General features: G+C 35.1%; 1 protein-coding gene across 1 annotated transcript in view; it reads left to right on the top strand.

The window, feature by feature from the left end:
• Positions 1-5,960: 5,960 nt before the first annotated feature.
• bend7 (BEN domain containing 7) overlaps positions 5,961-21,660 on the top strand; it is a 152,047-nt gene continuing 136,347 nt past the window's right edge. Inside the window, exons 1-4 of the transcript XR_011007215.2 lie at positions 5,961-6,136; positions 13,855-13,923; positions 15,975-16,550; positions 20,316-20,814. The gene's annotated coding sequence lies outside the window, so the exon portion shown is untranslated. The remainder of the gene's footprint in view (positions 6,137-13,854; positions 13,924-15,974; positions 16,551-20,315; positions 20,815-21,660) is intronic.

Here is a 21,660-nt window from a genome sequence, read left to right as displayed (position 1 = left end):
GGTTGGCGGTTCATTCCACTATGGCAATCCCGGATTTATAGAGGGACTAAGCCAAAAAAAAATAAAAATAAAATCTATTGACTTTATAGTATTTGTTTTTCTATATGGAATTCAATGGTTACAAGTTTCCAGCTTTCTGGAAAAAAACTCATAAAGGAGAGTAAGTGAGTACGTTTTCATTTTGAAGTGAACTATACTGTTCACATCAACAGTTGAAGTCAGAATTATTAGTCCCATGTTTATTTTTTTCCCGTTTCTGTTTAACGGAGAGAAGATTTGTTCAACACATTTATAAACATAATAGTTTAATAACTCATTTCTAATAACTGATTTCTTTTATCTTTGATGACAGCAAATATTATTTGACTAGATATTTTTCAAGACACTTCTATACAGCTTAAAGTGACATTTAAAAGCTTAACTAGGTTAATTAGGTTAACTAGGCAGGTTAGGGTAATTAGGTCAATTATTGTATAACGATGGTTTGTTCTGTAGATCGAAAATATATAAAGCTTAAAGGGGCTAATAATTTTGACCAAAAATGGGTTTTAAAAAATTAAAAACTGCTTTTATCTATCTGAAATAAAACAAATTAGGACTTTCTACAGAAGACAAAATATTATCAGACATACTGTGAAAATTCCCTTGCTCTGTTAAACATCATTTGGGAAATATTTAAAAAAGAACAAAAAAATCAAATGGGGGCTAATAATTCTGAGTTCAGTTGTGCATTCAGTAATGATCTCACTTCATAAATGCGTGTGATTCATCACACCCTTCAAAGCATTTTAAACAGCACCTGCTGATGACTTAAGCATGAAGCATTTTACCCTGGGATTTCCCATAAGACGTGTGTATTTGTGCTTTTTTGTCTCATGCAGCTGTTGAACATTGACTCATTCATTCCCTTCCATTTTTTTATTTTCTTTATCCCTTTTATAAACAAACGTTTGGCAACACTTAAAATTAACGATAAAATCTGTTATTTTAAACTATATTTTTATTCAATTCCTGAAAAGTAAAATGTGTTTCTGAAGATTTAAAGCATTTTTTTGTTTACCCAAAATTCTTAGTTTTACAATTTTTGCTCTTTTCTCACCTGTTTTAATTTTCTTCTGACCACAAAAGATATTTTGAAAAAAGCTAAAAACCTGCAACCATTGACTTCTATAGTATTTGATTTTATTAGAAATCAATAGTTACATGTTTTCAGCTTTCTTCAATATGTAACCCACCAGTTCCACCGCACCCAACCTGGTCTGAGCTGGGGTCAAACCGGAAATTCTTTGTATGGGAGTTAGTTGCTCTAACAAGGAGGCTGAAGACCATGGCCTCCAGCAACTGTCGCTAGAGCACCTTTATGCTGGATTTATACTTTCACCTGGTGCCGTATTGCGCACCTCGCGAAATGGACGAGGCTTTTATACTTGTCGTGTTCGCCGTTGTGATATTCTTTAGAACAATGGGGGTGGTCAAAAAAAACCCACCCTAAAATCAGACGGATAAACAGAGAAGTAGGAAGTTTCTGGAACTACATCATATCATTAATATCGTTCAAAATTTTTTAACTAATTATTTTTACTTTTATAAATTATTGAAATGATTATAAGGATTTTTAGAACCATTTAAGATTTTTTTTTAATCAAACTTTGATGCATCACTGGCTTTTGTTCATATCTTGGACAGTTTTATCTTTTAAAGTTTATTAAAATATTATTGACAAGAGAACATGAGTTGCTCTACAAATATTATTTTATTATGGCAAGAATAAAAGCAAAAAAAAAAAAAAGTACACTCATTAAAAAAATACAGATGTTTTTTTTAGATGTAGCTCGCTCCACAGTTCACACATTCCTAGTTTCTGTCCTATACTTATACTAAACAGGTAACAATGGTCCAACATTCTTGAACATTATCACCAATAAAACCTAGAAAAACAAGGCATCAGTATATTGTAAACTGATAGGTTTAAATATTCCTTCTCAGATATCAAAGAATTAATTCTGTGATTTCATTTTAGTTTTGTAACTATTCAATTGTTTTAAATTCAAAATTGCGAAACATATTCTGTAATTGTGTACCTGGGTCTCCACTTTTGCCATGACCTCTTTTGGTTTTAACAAACTTATCCTTCAGGTTTTTCCAAACATTTTAACAAAAACGTTCTCTTTTCCCACGGCTGTTGCAATTATAGCCAAGAATTATTGATCATTCGGTTATCTCCATGATCACAGATCATAAAGATGTGTGTACAGTCTACTGTTTCAGACAAAATCTCTTCAGAGTGTTTCATATTCAACTCGAGTTTAAAAAAAAAAACATGCGCACGCCAGCCGAAATCATGCTATGCGCACCTAAAGCGAACATCTGCAAACTCTGCGATGACGTCACATTCGCAGCGCGCACTCAAGCGAACTAGCGGATGCGTCAAGTATAAACCAGGCTGAGCTGGGATTAAACCGGTAATTCTTTGATTGGGAGTCGGTTGATCTAACAAGGAGGCTAAAGACCTTGACCTCTAGCGTCTGTCGCTAGAGCACCTTTAGAGGTCAGAGGAGCGAGGTTCACTTAGCTAGCTTCTACTACAAATATATATATATATATATATATATATATATATATATATATATATATATATATATATATTTGTAGTAGAAGCTAGCTTCTATATATATATATATATATATTTTTTTTTTTTCAACAGATGAAAGAAACACAAATACATTTTATTTTTTGAGTGAACTATCGTTTTCATTCATTCAGTCATTTTCCTTCAGCTTAGTCTCTTTTTTGTCATAGGTCAGCACAGTGCAATGAACCACCAACTATTCCAGCATGTTTTACACAGCAGATGGCCTTCCAGCTCCAACCCAGTACTAGAAAACACCCATACACACTCATTCACACACATTTAGTTTATTCAATTCACCTATAGCGCATGTTTGGACTGTGGGGGAAACTTAAGCACCTGTTGGGAACCTACGCGAACATGGTGAAAACATACAAACTCCACACAGATATGCCAACTGGCCCAGCCGAGGCTAGAACCAGTTCTTGCTGTGAGGCCACAGTGCTTACCACTGAGCCACCGTGCCGCACTGAACTGTCAATGTAAGAACCATTATCAATGATTATGATCAACGAATGCCAAATCATAATCAGGAAGAAAACATGGAAATGCCATACAAGTCCCTATGAGCACTCTTTGTCACACTCATTAGATGCCTGCTAGTGTTCAGACCATGCTAATATGACTCACAGATTTAGTGCCGTTCCCCCACAGGAAGTGTGTGAGGATGTTTGTGCCTCAGACAATGGCATGGGTCTCCCTCTGGAAACAGAAACACAAAGCTGGAAAACCAAACAGTGGAGATTTGAGTTGTTATTGTGCTGATGGTCAACCCACAGCGATTCTCCAGATATGACTTTATTTGGACCTACTGCAGCTGGAATGTGGACAACAAGAAAGCTGTGCTTATAGACATCGTCCATTTCCTGTGAAGCTCAGTGGACGCTTTGTTGAATGAAATATTATGACTCGCTTTCCCCTGCTGTGTGTGAAGGGTTCGAGGAAGCCTGAGGAATCTGCTGTTCAGTCAAGATAAAAGCTGTACTTCACAGGGCATGGCCATGACCCCTAATGTGGAGGGTCAAGGCATTTGGAGTTATTTTGGAGAATTGGTCAGATTTCTATTCTAACAACTGACTATTGACCAAAATAAACACTAGAAGCTGTAGAAAGCACATGCTGTTGTTTCAAAGCATGGTAGGATGTATTATTGAAAGATCTGGGATTAAAAACAGGAGGTTTGTGCTTCATTTTTCATGAGGAGTGATTCACAAATATTTATTATCGTGCCTGATCAGTAAAATCAAATTAGTAGTTAAATCCTAGTTTACTATTTAATTTAATTCATGTTTATTTATTTAGTGCTTTTTTACAATGTAGATTGTGTCAAGGCAGCTTAACATAGAAGTTCGAGTGAATTGAAACTGTTTCAGTCCAGTTTTCAGAATTCAGTTCAGTTGAGTCTGGTTTAATTTTCATTGCTGAAAGTCCAAACTCTGAAGAGCAAATCCATCGATGCGCAGCTCCATAAGTCCCAAACCAAGCAAGCCAGTGGAGACAGTGGTGAGGAACTGACTTCACCAATTGACGAAAGTGCAGGAAAAAACCTTGAGAAAAAACAGACTCAACCATTTCTCCTCTGGCCAAACTTCCTGTACGGAGCTGCTGTCTAGATGCCGGAGGCTGGAGAACACTGGATGTCTGGAGAACTGCAGATGTGAGGAGGTCATCAGGGTACTACTCCAGGGGGCCAAACATTGTAGCATAATGTTAAAATATGTCTCTTTATTGTACATGAATTTGTTTTATTTGTATTTATTTATTTATATATAATTTTCTTTGTTTATTATTGTACTTGATGTCATCCATTGTTATGGTTAATAGTATTGTTAGAACACAATAAAAATTATTTTTATCATGTAGCTTATAGTAGCAGAAAATACAAGCATTACTTTCTAAATTAAATCTTATTCTAAGAAATTCATTACATGGATAAATGTTGTTAATTGTTTTGAAATGTACTTCTTTCATTTTAGGTAACAAGGGAAATGACAGGTATCTTTTTTTAACTTCAATAGTGTGTGGTTTAGATAAAATTTTTCTTTTAACAGGAAGAGGAAAATATTCTTTTGTCAGTAGTGATCTCAGGACCTTGTTGTTACATTTAATATCCATAAATGAATAATTATTATTTTCTGCTTGAAAGATCTCAGGAACATCTTTTTTTAGCTGTTCTATTGTCAAATCCTTTTGGGACAGATTGTAAAAGTGGTTAATGACAAACAATTTAATACCTGCGTTTGACTATCACATTGTGAAGTCTGTCATTTTTATTAAAAAACAAAGAATTTAATTTCTGTGTAACAATATGTTTATTGTAGCAAAATGTTATATTCACAAATTTAGATTAAGTTTCTCCTTGTTTCAAAGCATTTAAAAATGATTTTAACATTTTATATAAATTCATAAAACAGGTAAAAACAAAAGATGTCTCTAAACTCTTTAAGCTTTTGTCAGCTTATATGGACTCACCCTGCTGAATGTAATGTATTTACTTTTGTATTATTTAAGGTTTATTTATGTAATTATTATTACTATTATCGTGTACTAATTTTGCTTATTATATGCTGATTGGATATATTGTTATATATGTTTAACAATGAAGTTGAAATGCCTGTTGTTATTTAAAAGTGAAGTAAAATAAAAAAAAAGCTTATACTGTTACATAATTTGATCTAATCCATGTCCTGAAACACTCCTTCTCTCCTCCTTTCACCTCTCATATGAATGAATCTCCGTTGAACGACTCCTTCACTAGCCGACTATAATATACAAAAACGTAAAAAAACTAAACCTTACCTATGAAATGTTCTGCCGTTGTGCTTTGTTTTCTTTATTTGCTCGTTACTACACCCGTAGACAGCGCTAAAGTCCAGCATCTTTACGTAGTAACACTGTCTCGACTAGTGCTGTTGAACGATATTTGTCCTGGGAGCACTGTACAAATGTGGCGGCGCTATAGACGCATGCGCAGGGTCCCTATGCGATATCTAGTGTATATATCTATGATACTGTAGAAGTTATCTACTGTGGCTGCCTCAATGGCAGGCTAATATACTTTACTTCAGTGGAAAACTCGGCCCTCGTCATAATATAAGGATTATGCCCATCATATATGCTAATTTTCTATTTGTATCTCCTTTGAAATATGATATACATCGCAAAAATACGGCCTTTCCTCTGTGTTCCTGCCCTCCTCCATCTGAATTTCGCGCCTCACCAAAACCACGTGATTGCAAATGTGGAGGGCGGGTGTAGTGACGTTGGCGCGCAGGGGCGGGGAAGGTTGTGATTTTGGTATAAATACGCACGTCAGCTGGCTCACCTGTTTGCCAGTGCGATAGTTTGCTAAGTTCTCCGATAATAATGTCAAACTAACAAACGCCCCAAACACTCGATGGAACCCACGCCGTGTACCGCCAAAAAGCTTTTTGGCCTGAGGTCGACACATCATCCTCAACATCGCACCAGGAGTTTGAGACCCATCTGTAAAGCAGCTTACAAAAGGTATATAATGTTCGTTTGTGTTGTTGATCAACGTAGCGGTGTTGCTAACCTGCAGCCCAGTTTAAATTGAGTAAAGTTTTGTTTGTGAAAATAATAGCTTTGCATTTTAATAGGGTATATGCCGAGCTAGTGTTTTTCCCATACTGATAAACTTCCGGTGACCTGTTATTGTGAACTTTTTTCGTTTAATACGGTTCCTTTTGCAGTATCGATGTTGTAATGTAATTAAATACATTCAGTTAAATAAACGTTGGTGTTTTAGTTGCTCAAGCGTAAAACGAGACAAAAAGCCGTTTGTTCGCACGCGCCCGTCAGAATCGGCAAGCTAGCGCAGAAGTATTAAATGCTCATATTAAAAAGACATGGCGGGGTAACATGTAATTTAATGTAGTGTTTCTTGTACAATCTGAGAACCACTTTAAATAGGATATCACTCAGTAAGTGGAGATCGCTGATTTTTAAAGAAAACACCTTAAACGCACCGATTTTGCATTGGCATTCAATTCGCCGGAAGCGCTTAACCCAGGTTACTGGCAAATTAAAAGTCCTATTAGCATGCTTCGGCAAACATGCCGAAACATAATAATATGACTTTTAATAAATAATCTTTGTAATACGAGTATTTATTTTACCCCAGTATATTCAATGGAGCTTCTACACTATCCTGCCGATTCTGACGGGCGCGTGCGAACAAACGTTTTTTGTCTCGTTTTATGCTTAAGTAACTAAATAAATGCCAACGTTTATTTAACTGAATGTATTTTAATGACATAACAACATGGATACTGTAAAGGGAACCGTATAAAACGAAAAAAGTTCACAATAACTGGTCACCGGAAGTTTATCAGTATGGGAAAAACACCAGCTCGGCATATACCCGATTGAATTCTGCTTAATGTTAGCCTAAACGAGAAACTGTTATACTAAAGTTTGCTTTGTTTTAAAGAGTTTTTGTGAATCACTCAGTCTATTTATCGTCGTCATCCAGACAGTGATTGTAGAGTGAATGTTGAATTAAACATTTATTTATTTGTATATGTAGATGTGCCACTTTTTGAATAAACTAGATTCAGGTTGTGTTTGTTAATATTTGGGGTGTTTTTTATGAGAGCAGGCTTCCATTTGTTGTGCAGGATGAGTGATGTTGAATTGAGGTAAGGTTGGTTTTATACTCGCGCATTCATTCAGTTATATAGTACAGTATATATGACTAACGTAGACTAACCATATTCCGTACATTTAAAAATATTCAAATATGAATCTTTGCATTTACTAATTTAAGTGGTTGTAAACAATTTATTTGGGCTGAATTTAAACAAATTAAGTTGAACTTTACTAAATTTACTTTATTTAAATTCAACACATAAATTGTTTGCAGCATTTATTTTTTTCAGTGTATACGACCATCAGTGTTGCCAACTATTTCCAAGAGGAGGGGAGACTGCAGACTTGGATCCGGACAGATCTACGGCCTAAGCAGTTTTACGTCCCAGGCAGTTTTACACCCCTGTTGTTCCCGATGCCTCCAGTAGAGGGAGGCAGTGCAGTATTTTTTTAAGCCTTTATAACTATACCACACTCAACCATAATTGCATTCAATTACATTTAATATAATGCTATAATGTTCTAGTTTAAACAATTAAACTATCATATATATATAAATATATGCAAAGAAACTCACAATTTTAAATGGTCTACTGATTTTTATTTATATAGCTATACAGTGCATTTTGTATATTAGCTATGAAGTTTGCATTGCACATGCAATAATATTGTTGTTTTCTAATATTTGTTGTTACAATTTGTTACAAAGAAAATAATAAAATATGGGAAAGTCGGTATCACAATTTGTAGCTGCAAATAAAAAATAAATAAAAATGTCTTGGTCCTTTTGTTTTACCTTGTTATAATTCTTAAAGAATAAATCAAATATATAAAAACATATTTTGATAAGTTTTCGCATTGGTCTAGGTAATATATAAAATGGCATGATTTTTTTATTTATTTATTTTTTTGCTTTTCATTTGCCATTCTTTCCTTTTTTGGGGGATTAAGAATTTTTAGATATTTGGTCTAGAAGCAGATCAAACTTTTAAGTGCGTAAAGGATTTTTGCAGAGTATTTATACATAACTATTTGTTTATTTTTTTAGTGAGCATGAAGAATTTGATGCAAGGATTCAGCTTCATTTTAAGAAAGCTGCCAATCTAATGATATTGTTGTCAATAAATAAATGTAAAAAAAGAAATCTAATGTCTGGGTTTTTGTTTGTCAGGTAGCTAAATGGTCCTTTGAATTTTAGAAAGGAGTGAATTGTTTGTCTAAACGTTCTGCAGCTGGCTGGTAGTCAATACCACCGCATCATCAAAGCACATCATTACTCCATATTACACTATTGTTTGGTTATAATTTTATTTTCAAAATGCAACTTTACATATAAACAATAGAACAAAATGCATATCTCTATATGAAAACGTATAACTAGGCTACTATTAACATTTACACTATCCAACTATTTGTGTTTTTAATTTTTCTAATTAAATCTATATTAATTTGCAACTGGGCTTTTGCTGAAATTATTTTATCTATTATTTAATTATTATTTAATAATTTAATCTGAAATTATTTTTTTTGAGAGTATCAATTCTGCATATTATAATAGTGAGTTTATAACTCACTTTCTGATACATTAACTTAGCGTTCATATTTAGCGTAATCTAATTAGAATAAATATTTATGAACAGGACATTTATTAATCTGGGAGCGTTGACTTCAAACTTTATTTGGCCATGTATCTTTCATCCCCCTACTGGACGCATTAGGAACAACAGGGCCGTAAAATTGTGGGTCGCAAAACTGCCTGGATCCAAGTCTGCAGACGCCCCATATAGCTATAGCCTGCCCGAAAAGTTGCCACGCGCTAATTTGCATATCAGTGATTTTGTAATATCTGACAAGCGTAAGCCCGTCATGTCTTTACTCTCTGAGGTGCAGTGTATTATAATATATTAAAACGTTACATAAAGATATAGGTTCTAATTAACATATAGCTTTGCCTGATGACGTCACTGCATAATCACAGCTCAAAACCACATATTTATGTAGTTTAATAATAATAAAAATTCCATCTTTATGTAGTATAAAAAATAATCGTTTTCTCAAATTGACTGGCCATCTCAGCAAAAACATTATTTGAAATATGTCCATATAGATTTGTATGAAAAATAGAATTGACTATTTGTAAAAGTAATACAAACACTTTTTGATAAGATTTTTTTCCCCATATAACACTGATAATGAACAGGTACATTCCTTTAAACAATCTGTACTTTTTAAACTTGTGAAATTAACACATTTGTGAAAGTGACAGCAATTACAGCACTATTGGAATTTATTGCTACCCAAGTTACCAACAATCATAAATGTTAACAAATATTAGTAAATAAACGGTTATGAAATGCAATTTGAGCTAGCAATTTACTCTGCTGAGTGAAGCCGGCAGTCACTGCTCTGAGTTACTTGTTAGAAATTGCTAAAAGTAGCCAAATGAATGTTATCTATTGCTAAATTTGTTTCTAGGGGCTTTTTGGAAAAAAAAAGTTGCTATATATAAAAAGTTGCTAAATCTAGCAACAAAATTGCTTAGTTGGCAACACTGACAATGATGTTCTGTACACAGTTTAATACTAATTAGGTTAGATATAAAAATCCAAAATCAAAGAAAAAGTTCTTATATGTTACTTAATGTGTCTGCTTTTTGTGTAAGGCAGTGGTGCTCAACCCTGTTACTGGAGATCGACCTTCCTGCAAAAGTCAGCTCCAACCCTGATCAAAAACACCTGAACCAGTTAATTAGGACCTGAACAGCTCTTGATAATTACAGGCAGGTGTGTTTGTTATGGGTTGCAACTGAAATCTACAGGGAGCTCGATCTCCAGGAAGGGATTCATCAGAATAAACATCAAAATCAGTCCAAGACACTCAAAAAATGTGGAAAAAAAGCCTTTATTGACATTGCTGTTCCTTAAAACTGCAGCTGCATCAGGTTACCCTTATGAAGTCAAGTGTTATCAAAATGTGTAGGCGCAGTTTGAAGAAATAGTCATGTCAGTAGAGGCTTTTTAATATTTTCCCCACATTTTTCAAGTGTCTCAGACTGACTTCTGCTGTTTATACTAATTAGGCTGTTGTTGTTAGATTAATTTTCAAGAGGGGCTAGAAAAAAATAGTGACTTTTTTTTTTATTTATTATAAATCTTTAGGAAATATTTTTGGTACATAAAAAATAAGAGGATACAACAAGCTAATCCAGCTAAAAATAGTGCTGCAAAATGCCACTTATTGGAGTATTTAAACATCAAAATCAAACAGAAATGGGGTGAATAAATGCAAAAAAGTCCACATTTTGAAAAAAAGAACCACCCCTTACACCAGGCTGGCTACGGGCCTGGTGAAATATTTAGTGAATATTTATTGAAGAATAAGAAACATTGCAATGTTCTATTTTCCAGTGTACTGTGTAGGCCTGCACGATATTGCAAAAAACTGACATAGCAACATTTTATTTTTCTGTGATACATATAGCGATATTGAGTATAGTTTTAACAGGTGAAATGAAAAGCTTCATAATTTTATGATAATTTCTGATGGCAATAGGATGATTTTGTAGTGGAGCACATCTGCATAAAATGTAAGAAACAATCACATGATAAATACATTAAAGCAAAGTTACAAATGAAAAAAAAATGCTTTATGGTTTTTCAGGGAGTCTAATAGTATTCAGGTAAAACTAATTGAATAATTAAATGTGAAATAAATACACTGATTATTATTCATTGCATATATACTGTTCCTAAATACAATTAATCTTTCTTGAAGTTTGTACAATGTTAATTTTCTGTGCCTGAATGCTTTAAACTGTCTAACCTGTGGTACAGATTACCTTTTAACACCAGTCTCTGAGTATACTTACGGGTCGTAGACAAGTTATATATATCTGTGTAATCTTTGTCTCTCACTCCTGATCCTGACTTCCTGATCACAGCAGAGACTCTCCTACCAAATGTTTTCGAAAAAAATCAGTAAGTTTGCTACGTCCACCTAATGCTTACCGCTATATTGAATATTCGGTCTAAATTTGCATGTAAGTGTTACTTTAAAACAGCACAGCATTAATAAACTGTAAACCATGTTGTACTTAGTCATTCACTGATTTCGTGATCTCTATTTAGAGTTTGCAAACAATAGTTTTCTGAAATGATATTAAGGAGAAAGTCTGAATGTGCAAAAATAAAAACAATCTTTCCTAAATTGATGATGTGGTGTTGCGGGTCACCTTGATGGGTTTTTCCAGATTCCTCCTCGTTTTTCCAGGCTGTTGTTAGTCACTGTGGAGTCTGCCTTGATAGCCTGAAAGCTTATGGCCTGAAGGCTTATTATGTAGTAGAATATATGTAGACTTAAACTTTGTGTGCTGTTGGGGAGGTTTTCATCCTCTCTGGAGTGGTTTTTAGGATATATTTGGCCACAATTTCCTCTGTTTCTCAGTAAATGCAATGATTTTTAGTGACAAATCTTACTTTGACGTGTGTACTTTAGAAAAATGCTCTTGAATTTTTCACAAACTCAACAATATAGTCTGGGCAAATTGACTACCATTTTGTTATGTTGGTGGCTTTTCATATATATTTTTTGCCCCATCAACATCCATTGGAAAAATATTTTTTGATTGTAAAGCCATGACACCATATAATCGTGCATTCTTTATTGTTGGTGCTTTTCCCTTATGGAGTGTGTGAAAGAGTATGTGTATGAGAGATCTTTACACACTTCAACATTGAGGTAAAGTTGGTTTTATTCACACATTCATTCAGTGGCAACTTGTGACATGCTCCCTATATTGTTTACCATGGTAATTTGAATATTCAGTCTGAAATCAAATGCAAGTATGACTTCAAAACAACATTAGCACTACTTATTTGGCTTTAAACCATGTTGTACAATCATAGTCATTGCCTGATAATGTGATTTCGCTATTTATATTTTGCAAGTAATACTTCTCTGAAATGATATTAAGGAGAAAGTCTGAATGTGCGAAAATAAAACCAATCTTTCCTAAATTGATGATGGGATGTTGCAGGTCACCTTGATGGATTTTTCCAGATTCCTCCTGATTTTTCCAGGCAGTTGTTTGTAACTGGAGTCTGCATTGATAACCTGAAAGCTTATTATGTAGTAGAATATACATAGACCTAAACCTTGTATGCTGTTGTAGATGTTTTCAGGATTTTTTTGGCCACAATTGTCTCTGCGTTTCAGCAAATGCAATGATTTTTAGTGACATCTTATTTTGACACGTTTAAGGAAAATGCTCTTGAATTTTTCACAAACTCAGCAATATTGTCTGGGCAAATTGACTATTTTGTTATGTTGGTGGCTTTTCATGTTTTGTTTTTTTTTGTTTGCCCCATTAACATCCATTAGAAAAATAGTTTTTGATTGTAAAGCCATGACACCATTTAATTGTGCATTCTTTATTGTTTGTGTTTTTCCCTGCTGGGAAGAGGTCAAATTTGTCATCAGTGATGCTGCAGAAAACCTTAAATTCTGTTTTTTTATGGAGTGTGTGTGAGATAGTATGTGTAAGATATTTGCACACTTCAATATTAAGGTAAAGTTGGTTTTATATTTGCACATTCATTCAGTGGCAACTTGTGACATGCTCCCTATATTGTTTACCATGGTAATTTGAATATTCGGTCTGAAATCACATGCAAGTATGACTTCAAAACAACATTAGCACTACTTATTTGACTGTGGGAAATGTTGTACTTTGATAGTCATTGCCTGATAATGTGATTTCGCTATTTATATTTTGCAAGTAATACTTTTCTGAAATGATATTAAGGAGAAAGTCTGAATGTGCGAAAATGAAACCAATCTTTCCTAAATTGATGATGTGGTGTTGCAGGTCACCTTGATGGATTTTTTCAGTTGTTAGTAACTGGAGTCTGCATTGATAGCTTAAAGGCTTATGGTCTGAAGGCTTATTATAGAATATACATAAACTGAAACCTTGTGTGCTGTTGGGGATGTTTTCATCCACTCTGGAGTGGTTTTTAGGATTTATTTGGCCACAATTTCAAAATTTTAAATTTGACATCTTATTTTGACATGTATATTTTATGTAAATGCTCTTGAATTTTTCACAAACTCAATAATATTGTCTGGGCTACCTTTTCAGTATGTTGGTGTCTATGTTAATGTTTTTTTTTGCCTCATTGACTTCCATTATAAAAGCATTTTTTGATTGTAAAGCCATGACACCATATAATCGTGCATTTTTGCTTGGTGGTGTTTTTTAAGGTGATCTTAGTATTTTCTTATTGGTTTTGTCATATTTATTTATGCTCACAGTTTAAGTCTTCATTTATTGATATACTTCAGTTTTAATATTTTTTTCTTATTTGTCGTGCCTTTAAAAAACTTTATATACTTTATATATTGTGATTTTTCATTTGTATTAGATTTGTCAAGTAATTTTTCAGTTTTGTTATACGTCAGATTCAACTTGATTACTGAAATGCTGTTGCAGTTTTTGGATTATTTTCATTTTTGTATTTTTCATTTGATTTCAAGGATTTTAAACAGATTTAAGCATAAGAGATTGTACTGTTTGTAACTTTATTTATTTAATAATTTTTATTATTTAATTACAGTACCTGGTGGCTTAGTGGTTGGCAACGTCGCCTCACAGCAAGAAGGTTGCTGGTTCGAGTCTCTGCTGGGTCAGTTGGCATTTCTATGTGGAGTTTACATGTTCTCCCCGTGTTAGTGTGGGTTTCCTCCAGGGTGCTCCGGTTTCCCGCACATTCCAAACATGTGTGCTATAAGGTGAATTGAATAAACTAAATTGATCATAGTGTACATGTGTGTGAATGGATGGGTGTTTCCCAGTAATGGGTTGAGGCCGGAAGGGCATCTGCTGCGTAAAACATATGCTGAAATAGTTGGCTGTTCATTCCAGTTATATGTCCATTTATTTGTTTATTTATTTTTGCTATTTTGTCACCTTCTACAATTTTGTACCCATTTTGTTTTAAGTAGGCTTTTTTGCATCTGCAGATCATTGACGCTGCAGCACTTTGAAGGTGGGGACTTGAGCGGCCCTCCAGATGTAAAGTTGTGCTCCCTTTATGTTCAGCCTTAGTTTTGTTGCGATTCCTTCCATACTTATTTTGTTTGTGTTTATCTTAATTTTTTCTAGACCGATCCATTAGTTTTTTCCCATCATTTGTGTTATAGTTGTGGCTGTAAGAATTCCTCTATGGCGACCCCTGATAAATAAGGAACTAAGCCGAAGGAAAATTACTGAATGAATTACTGTACCTGAATACTCTAAGACTTGCAAAACGATAAACCGTTGTTTCAATTGTATGTTTTTTATTGTATCGATTTGTGCTTGTAAATAGTTTATTATATTTTATGCAGATGCACTTCACAGAATCATCCTAATCAGTCAAAAATGATTAATTCTTTCAAAGTACAGATATTCATGTCATCTGGTGAAATATTTAGTGATTATTTATTGAAGAATAAAAAATATTGCAATGTTCTATTTTCCAGTGTACAGTGTAGGCCTGCACGATATTGCAAAAAACTGACATAGCAACATTTTATTTTTCTGTGATACATATAGCGATATTGAGTATAGTTTTAACAGGTGAAATGAAAAGCTCTTCTATTTGGAAAGAATTTATAATTTTAGGATAATTTCTGATGACAATAGGATGATTTTGTAGTGGAGCACATCTGCATAAAATGTAAGAAACAATCACATGATAAATACATTAAAGCAAAGTTACAAATAAAAAAAAAAAAGCTTTATGGTTTTTCTGGGAGTCTAATAGTATTCAGGTAAAACTAATTGAATAATTAAATGTGAAATAAATAACACAGATTATTATTCATTGCATATATACTGTTCCTAAATAATATTAATCTTTCTTGAAGTTTGTAAAATGTTAATTTTCTGTGCCTGAATGCTTTAAACTGTCTTGAAATAGGTACACGCTCACAGTCCTTAAAACAAATGATACTTTTATAAGTATATTTCTCATTAAACTTTGCAATAACTGCACAGTTATGTATGTTTTGAACTCCTACTCAACTATAATCTCGATTTGACATTGCAGATTCTGCTTTGTGACTTTTGCGGATATGCAAAATTTTTTTGTTAAAAGTCACAAAAAAGTTTACTATTTGTAACCTTTTATTTGACTGATTTCATACAGTACAGGCTTGTGGTGTTATTTTATTTATTTATTTTTTAAACCCTATACCTGAATACTATTTGACTGCCCAGAAAGTTTATTACACTTATCCATCACTTACCTAACTTATCTTTGCTTGCAATTTGTTTATTACAATTTAACTATAATTACCTTTACTACAGAATTATTCCAATCAATTTAAATTAATACACTTTTCCAAATTAAAGGTTTGTAGCAAACATATTGCAATATTTATCGCAGAAAAACTAAATGTCTGATTTTTTTTTTCAATATCGTGCAGCCCTACTTTGCAATCAAAAAGTGTGGTTTTAGTGAAAGTCAATGGGGCAAAAACCTAATGAAAGGCTAGTTAATTTGAACAGTCAACAAGGGTTAAAAGGACAGTTCACCCCAAACTAAAAAAGTCATTTATTCATCCTGTTTCTTTTTTTTTTCAAACTTGTTAAAGTTTTATTATTATGTTAAGCTTGAAGTAGTTCAGTGCATTTATGTTGAGCTCTGTAAGATGGCATGATGGTAATTGGGTTGTGTGTGTTTTTTCTCAGCAGGTGTGTTTCATTGGGTGATGTCCTTCATGGTTTACCCCCATAACGAGGCTTTAGAGTGGATGATGCAGGATGAAATCGTGCTGACTACAACACTAAATTGGTGATCGATTTGGAGACGCTGCAAGGGGAACATGCTCAACTCCTCATAACCATTCTGAACTGCAGTCAACCAGCCGGAGCACAGGAGACATCCACACTGCTGCTGGAGGACATGGAGGAGGACATTGAGCTGGGCCTGGGAGAAGCACAGCGGAAACAGGAGCGCAGGAGGAGTTCAGACTGCTGCTGGAGGACATGGAGGACATTGAGCTGGGCCTGGGAGAAGCACAGTGGAAACAGGAGCGCAGGAGGAATCCAGACTGCTGCTGGAGGACCTGGAGGACATTGAGCTGGGCCTGGGAGAAGCACAGCGGAAACAGGAGCACAGGAGGAGTCCAGACTGCTGCTGGAGGACATGGAGGAGGACATTGAGCTGGGCCTGGGAGAAGCACAGTGGAAACAGGAGCGCAGGAGGAATCCAGACTGCTGCTGGAGGACCTGGAGGACATTGAGCTGGGCCTGGGAGAAGCACAGGTAAAACAAATGCGCAGATACACACAGTGCTCTCATGATTATGAATTTTGGCTGATGATTAATTCAGTAAGAAATAAGTGTGATTATGCACTTCTCATAAAATTTTGCATTGACAATTAATTGTCTATTTTGGGGCCCATCTATAAATCCAATATACAGTTATGTCCATAAATATTTGAACATCGGCACAATTCTAACCTTTTTGTCTCTATATACCAACACATGGATTTAAAATTAAATGAAAAAGATGTTCTTTAACTGCAGACTGGCAGCTTTAATATGAGGGTATTTGCTTCCAAATCAGGTGAACGCTGTAGGAAATATATTAGTGTGCACATGCCTCCCACTTTTTAAGGGACCAAAAGTAATTGGACAGAATAATTATCATAAACCAAACTTTCACTTATTAGTACTTGGTTGCAAGTCATTCGCAGTCAATTACAGCCGGAAGTCTGTAATGCATAGACATCACCAGATGCTGGATTTCATTCCTGGTGGTGCTCTGCCAGGCCTCTACTGCAACTGTGTAGTGATAATTGGATTTATAACAAATATTAACGGCAATATTTTGGTATTGATAATAATTTTGATATTTTAGCCTCACATAGGGGAACCATTTAATGTAGTTATAATTGGATTAATTAAATTTTGACATCAATATTTTTGTATTAAGATTAATATTGATATTTTAGCCTCGCACCATGTAGTAAATAACATATAAATAACTCCTTTTAACAAGACAAAACATTGCTATTGCTCTGATACAAGTTTATTTATGGATAACATTACAAAGCACTGCAGTGTTTGTGTGTTCTGTGTTTGTCTGACAAAATTAGTCTTACCAAAATATAAATATTTGAAACAAGCTGAAGCTGATTGGTCAATTCTTGTTAAGTGACTCGTGGTGCGCTTGCGGAATTCATTGGCATGACTGCGTCATGCCACTTGTGCGCTCAAGATGCGCACCTCCATTGGAAACAACAAACTTGTGCAAACTCTAGAAATGCGCAACATGCAAACGACCCCTAAAAGGCCGCTGTCATTTGCAATCTCCACCTGTTGATCTTCTTGCAAAGACATGGTGCGTTCACCAGATTTTTCGACAAATGGCTTGCCAATCTATTCCTTGGCAGTTTGTGGGTCGTTCACTGGGCCCCCTTAGCAATGAAACTTTCTAAAGAGGTCTAATTTTTACTCACTTTGCTGCTCGATATTGTAAAAACTGACATTGCAACATTTTATTTTTCTGTGATACATATAGCGATTAAAAAAAAGCTTTATGGTTTTTCTGGGAGTCTAATAGTATTCAGGTAAAACAAATTGAATAATTAAATGTTAAATAAATACACTGATTATTATTCATTGCATATACAGTGAGAGTAAAAAGTATTTGATCCCTTGCTTATTTTGTTGGTTTGCCCACTAATAAAGACATGATCATTCTGTACTTTTAATGGTAGATGTGTTCTAACATGGAGAGACAGAATATCAAAAAGAAAATCCAGAAAATAACTTTAAAGAAAATATCTTAATTCATTTGTATTTCATTGAGGGAAATAAGTATTTGATCCCTCTAGCCAAAAGCACCTAATACTTGGTGGCACAGCCTTTGTTTGCAAGCACAGCGGACAGACGTTTGTTGTACTTAACCACAAGGTTAGCACACATCAGGGGGAATTTTTGCCCACTCTTTTTTGCAGATCCTCTCTAAATCATTAAGGTACATAGTACATGGCTCCATCCATCTTCCCACTGATGCGGTGAAGTAGCCCAGTGCCCTTGGCAGAGAAACAACCCCAAAACATAATGCTTCCACCTCCATGCTTGACGGTGGGTACAGTGTTCCTGGGGTCATAGGCAGCATTTTTCTTCCTCCACACATGACGAGTAGAGTTTAGGCCAAATAGTTCAATTTTGGTCTCATTTGACCACTGAACCTTCTCCCAATCACTTTGTACATCTTTGAGGTGATCATTGGCATACTTTAGGCGGGCCTTCACATGTGCCTTCTTAAGCAGGGGTACCTTTCGGGCACTGCAGGATTTTAATCCATTGCGGCGCAAAGTGTTGCCAATTGTTTTCCTGGTGACTGTGGTCCCAGCTGCCTTGAGGTCATTCACTAACTCCTGCTGTGTGGTTGCAGGCCGATTTCTCACAGTTCTCATGATCATTGCCACCCCACGAGGTGAAATCTTTTGTGGAGCACCAGACCGAGGTCTATTGATGGTCAGGTTATACTTCTTAAATTTTCTCACAATTGCACCAATGGTTGTTACTTTAATACCCAGCATCTTGCTGATGTTTTTGTAGCCCGTTCCAGATTTGTGCAGGTCAACAATCCTGTCTCTGAGGTCCTGAGAGAGTTCTTTGGTCTTAACCATGTTGGAGAGTTTGGAATCTGTCTGATTGTCTGATTCTGTGAACACGTGTCTTTCACACAGGTGTTTAGTTAGAACAGGTGTCTTCAATTCAGGTAACAAGTTGATTGGAAGTGTCTAACTGGTCTGTGAAAGCCAGAACTCCTAATGCATACTAGGGGATCAAATACTTATTTCCCTCAATGAAATACAAATCAATTAATATATATTCTTTAAAGTTATTTTCTGGATTTTATTTTTTATACTCTGTCTCTCCATGTTAGAATACATCTACCATTAAAAGTACAGAATGATCAGGTCTTTGTTAGTGGGCAAACCAACAAAAGCAGCAAAGGATCAAATACTTTTTACTCTCACTGTATACTGTTCCTAAATAATATTAATCTTTCTTGAAGTTTGTAAAATGTTAATTTTCTGTGCCTGAATGCTTTAAACTGTCTTGAAATAGGTACACGCTCACAGTCCTTAAAACAAATGATACTTTTATAAGTATATTTCTCATTAAACTTTGCAATAACTGCACAGTTATGTATGTTTTGAACTCCTACTCAACTATAATCTCGATTTGATATTGCAGATTCTGCTTTGTGACTATTGCGGATATGCACATTGCAATATCAATGCTGAAACTGTATATTGTGCAGCCCTAGCTTTTTAGTATTACAGCCACCAGAGGAGAGACATCATAAACACACTGCGATTTAAAATACACATTAGTGTTGATGACATGTCTAATGTTGGATTCACACCAAATGTCTAGAAGCATGTCACTCTCTAGTTTACTCGCTGGATCTTTTTCACCTTACATGCGTTTTTTTGTTGAAAGTCACAAGAAAGTTTACTATTTGTAACCTTGTATTTGACTGAATGTATACAGTACAGGCTTGTGGTGTTATTTTACATTAGATTTTTTTAAACCCTATACCTGAATACTATTTGACTGCCCTGAAAGTTTATTACACTTATCCATCACTTACCTAACTTATCTTTGCTTGCAATTTGTTTGTTATAATTTACTTAATTACTTTTACTACAGAATTATTCCAATCGATTTAAATTAATACACTTTTTTTTCCAAATAGTCATTTTTAAGTTTTGTAGCAAACATATTGCAATATTTATCTCAGAAAAAACTATGTCAGATTCCCCCCCCCCCCCTCCCCCCAATATTGTGCAGCCCTACTTTGCAACCAAAAAGTGTGGTTTTAGTGGAAGTCGATGGGGCAAAAACCCATTGTAAGGCTACAGTCATTTATTCATCCTGTTTCTTTTTTTTCAAACTGGTTAAAGTTTTATTATTTTGTTAAGCTCAAAGTAGTTCAGTTCATTTATGTTGAGCTCTGTAAGATGGCATGATGGTAATTGGGTTGTGTGTGTTTTTTCTCAGCAGGTGTGTTTCATTGGGTGATGTCCTTCATGGTTTACCCCCATGACGAGGCTCTAGAGTGGATGATGCAGGATGAAATCGTGCTGACTACAACACTAAATTGGTGATCGAATTGGAGTTGCTGTGAGGGGAACATGCTCAACTCCTCATAACCATTCTGAACTGCAGTCAACCAGCCAGAGCACAGGAGACATCCACACTGCTGCTGGAGGACATGGAGGAGGACATTGAGCTGGGCCTGGGAGAAGCACAGCGGAAACAGGAGCGCAGGAGGAGTTCAGACTGCTGCTGGAGGACATGGAGGAGGACATTGAGCTGGGCCTGGGAGAAGCACAGCGGAAACAGGAGCACAGGAGGAGTCCAGACTGCTGCTGGAGGACATGGAGGAGGACATTGAGCTGGGCCTGGGAGAAGCACAGTGGAAACAGGAGCGCAGGAGGAATCCAGACTGCTGCTGGAGGACCTGGAGGACATTGAGCTGGGCCTGGGAGAAGCACAGGTAAAACAAATGCGCAGATACACACAGTGCTCTCATGATTATGAATTTTGGCTGATGATTAATTCAGTAAGAAATAAGTGTGATTATGCACTTCTCATAAAATTTTGCATTGACAATTAATTGTCTATTTTGGGGCCCATCTATAAATCCAATATACAGTTATGTCCATAAATATTTGAACATCGGCACAATTCTAACCTTTTTGACTCTATACACCAACACATGGATTTAAAATTAAATGAAAAAGATGTTCTTTAACTGCAGACTGGCAGCTTTAAAAGGAGCCTATTTGCTTTTAATGTAGTTATAATGTATAAATGTATAAATAACCATTTAATGTAGTTATAATTGGATTAATTAAATTTTGACATCAATATTTTTGTATTAAGATTAATATTGATATTTTAGCCTCGCACCATGTAGTAAATAACATATAAATAACTCCTTTTAACAAGACAAAACATTGCTATTGCTCTGATACAAGTTTATTTATGGATAACATTACAAAGCACTGCAGTGTTTGTTGGTTCTGTGTTTGTCTGACAAAATTAGTCTTACCAAAATATAAATATTTGAAACAAGCTGAAGCTGATTGGTCAATTCTTGTTAAGTGACTCGTGGTGCGCTTGCGGAATTCATTGGCATGACTGCGTCATGCCACTTGTGCGCTCAAGATGCGCACCTCCATTGGAAACAACAAACTTGTGCAAACTCTAGAAATGCGCAACATGCAAACGACCCCTAAAAGGCCGCTGTCATTTGCGATCTTTCTCCGGAAGACAAAATATTATCTTATATACTATGAAAATTTCCTTTTGCCATTTAATATCACTTAAAATTTATTTG

Source organism: Danio rerio, chromosome 18 (genome assembly GCF_049306965.1).
Source record: "Danio rerio strain Tuebingen ecotype United States chromosome 18, GRCz12tu, whole genome shotgun sequence".
NCBI classification, from domain to species: Eukaryota; Metazoa; Chordata; class Actinopteri; order Cypriniformes; family Danionidae; genus Danio; species Danio rerio.
Note: the sequence above shows the minus strand (reverse complement) of the source record. Positions and strands in the feature narration are given on the sequence as shown.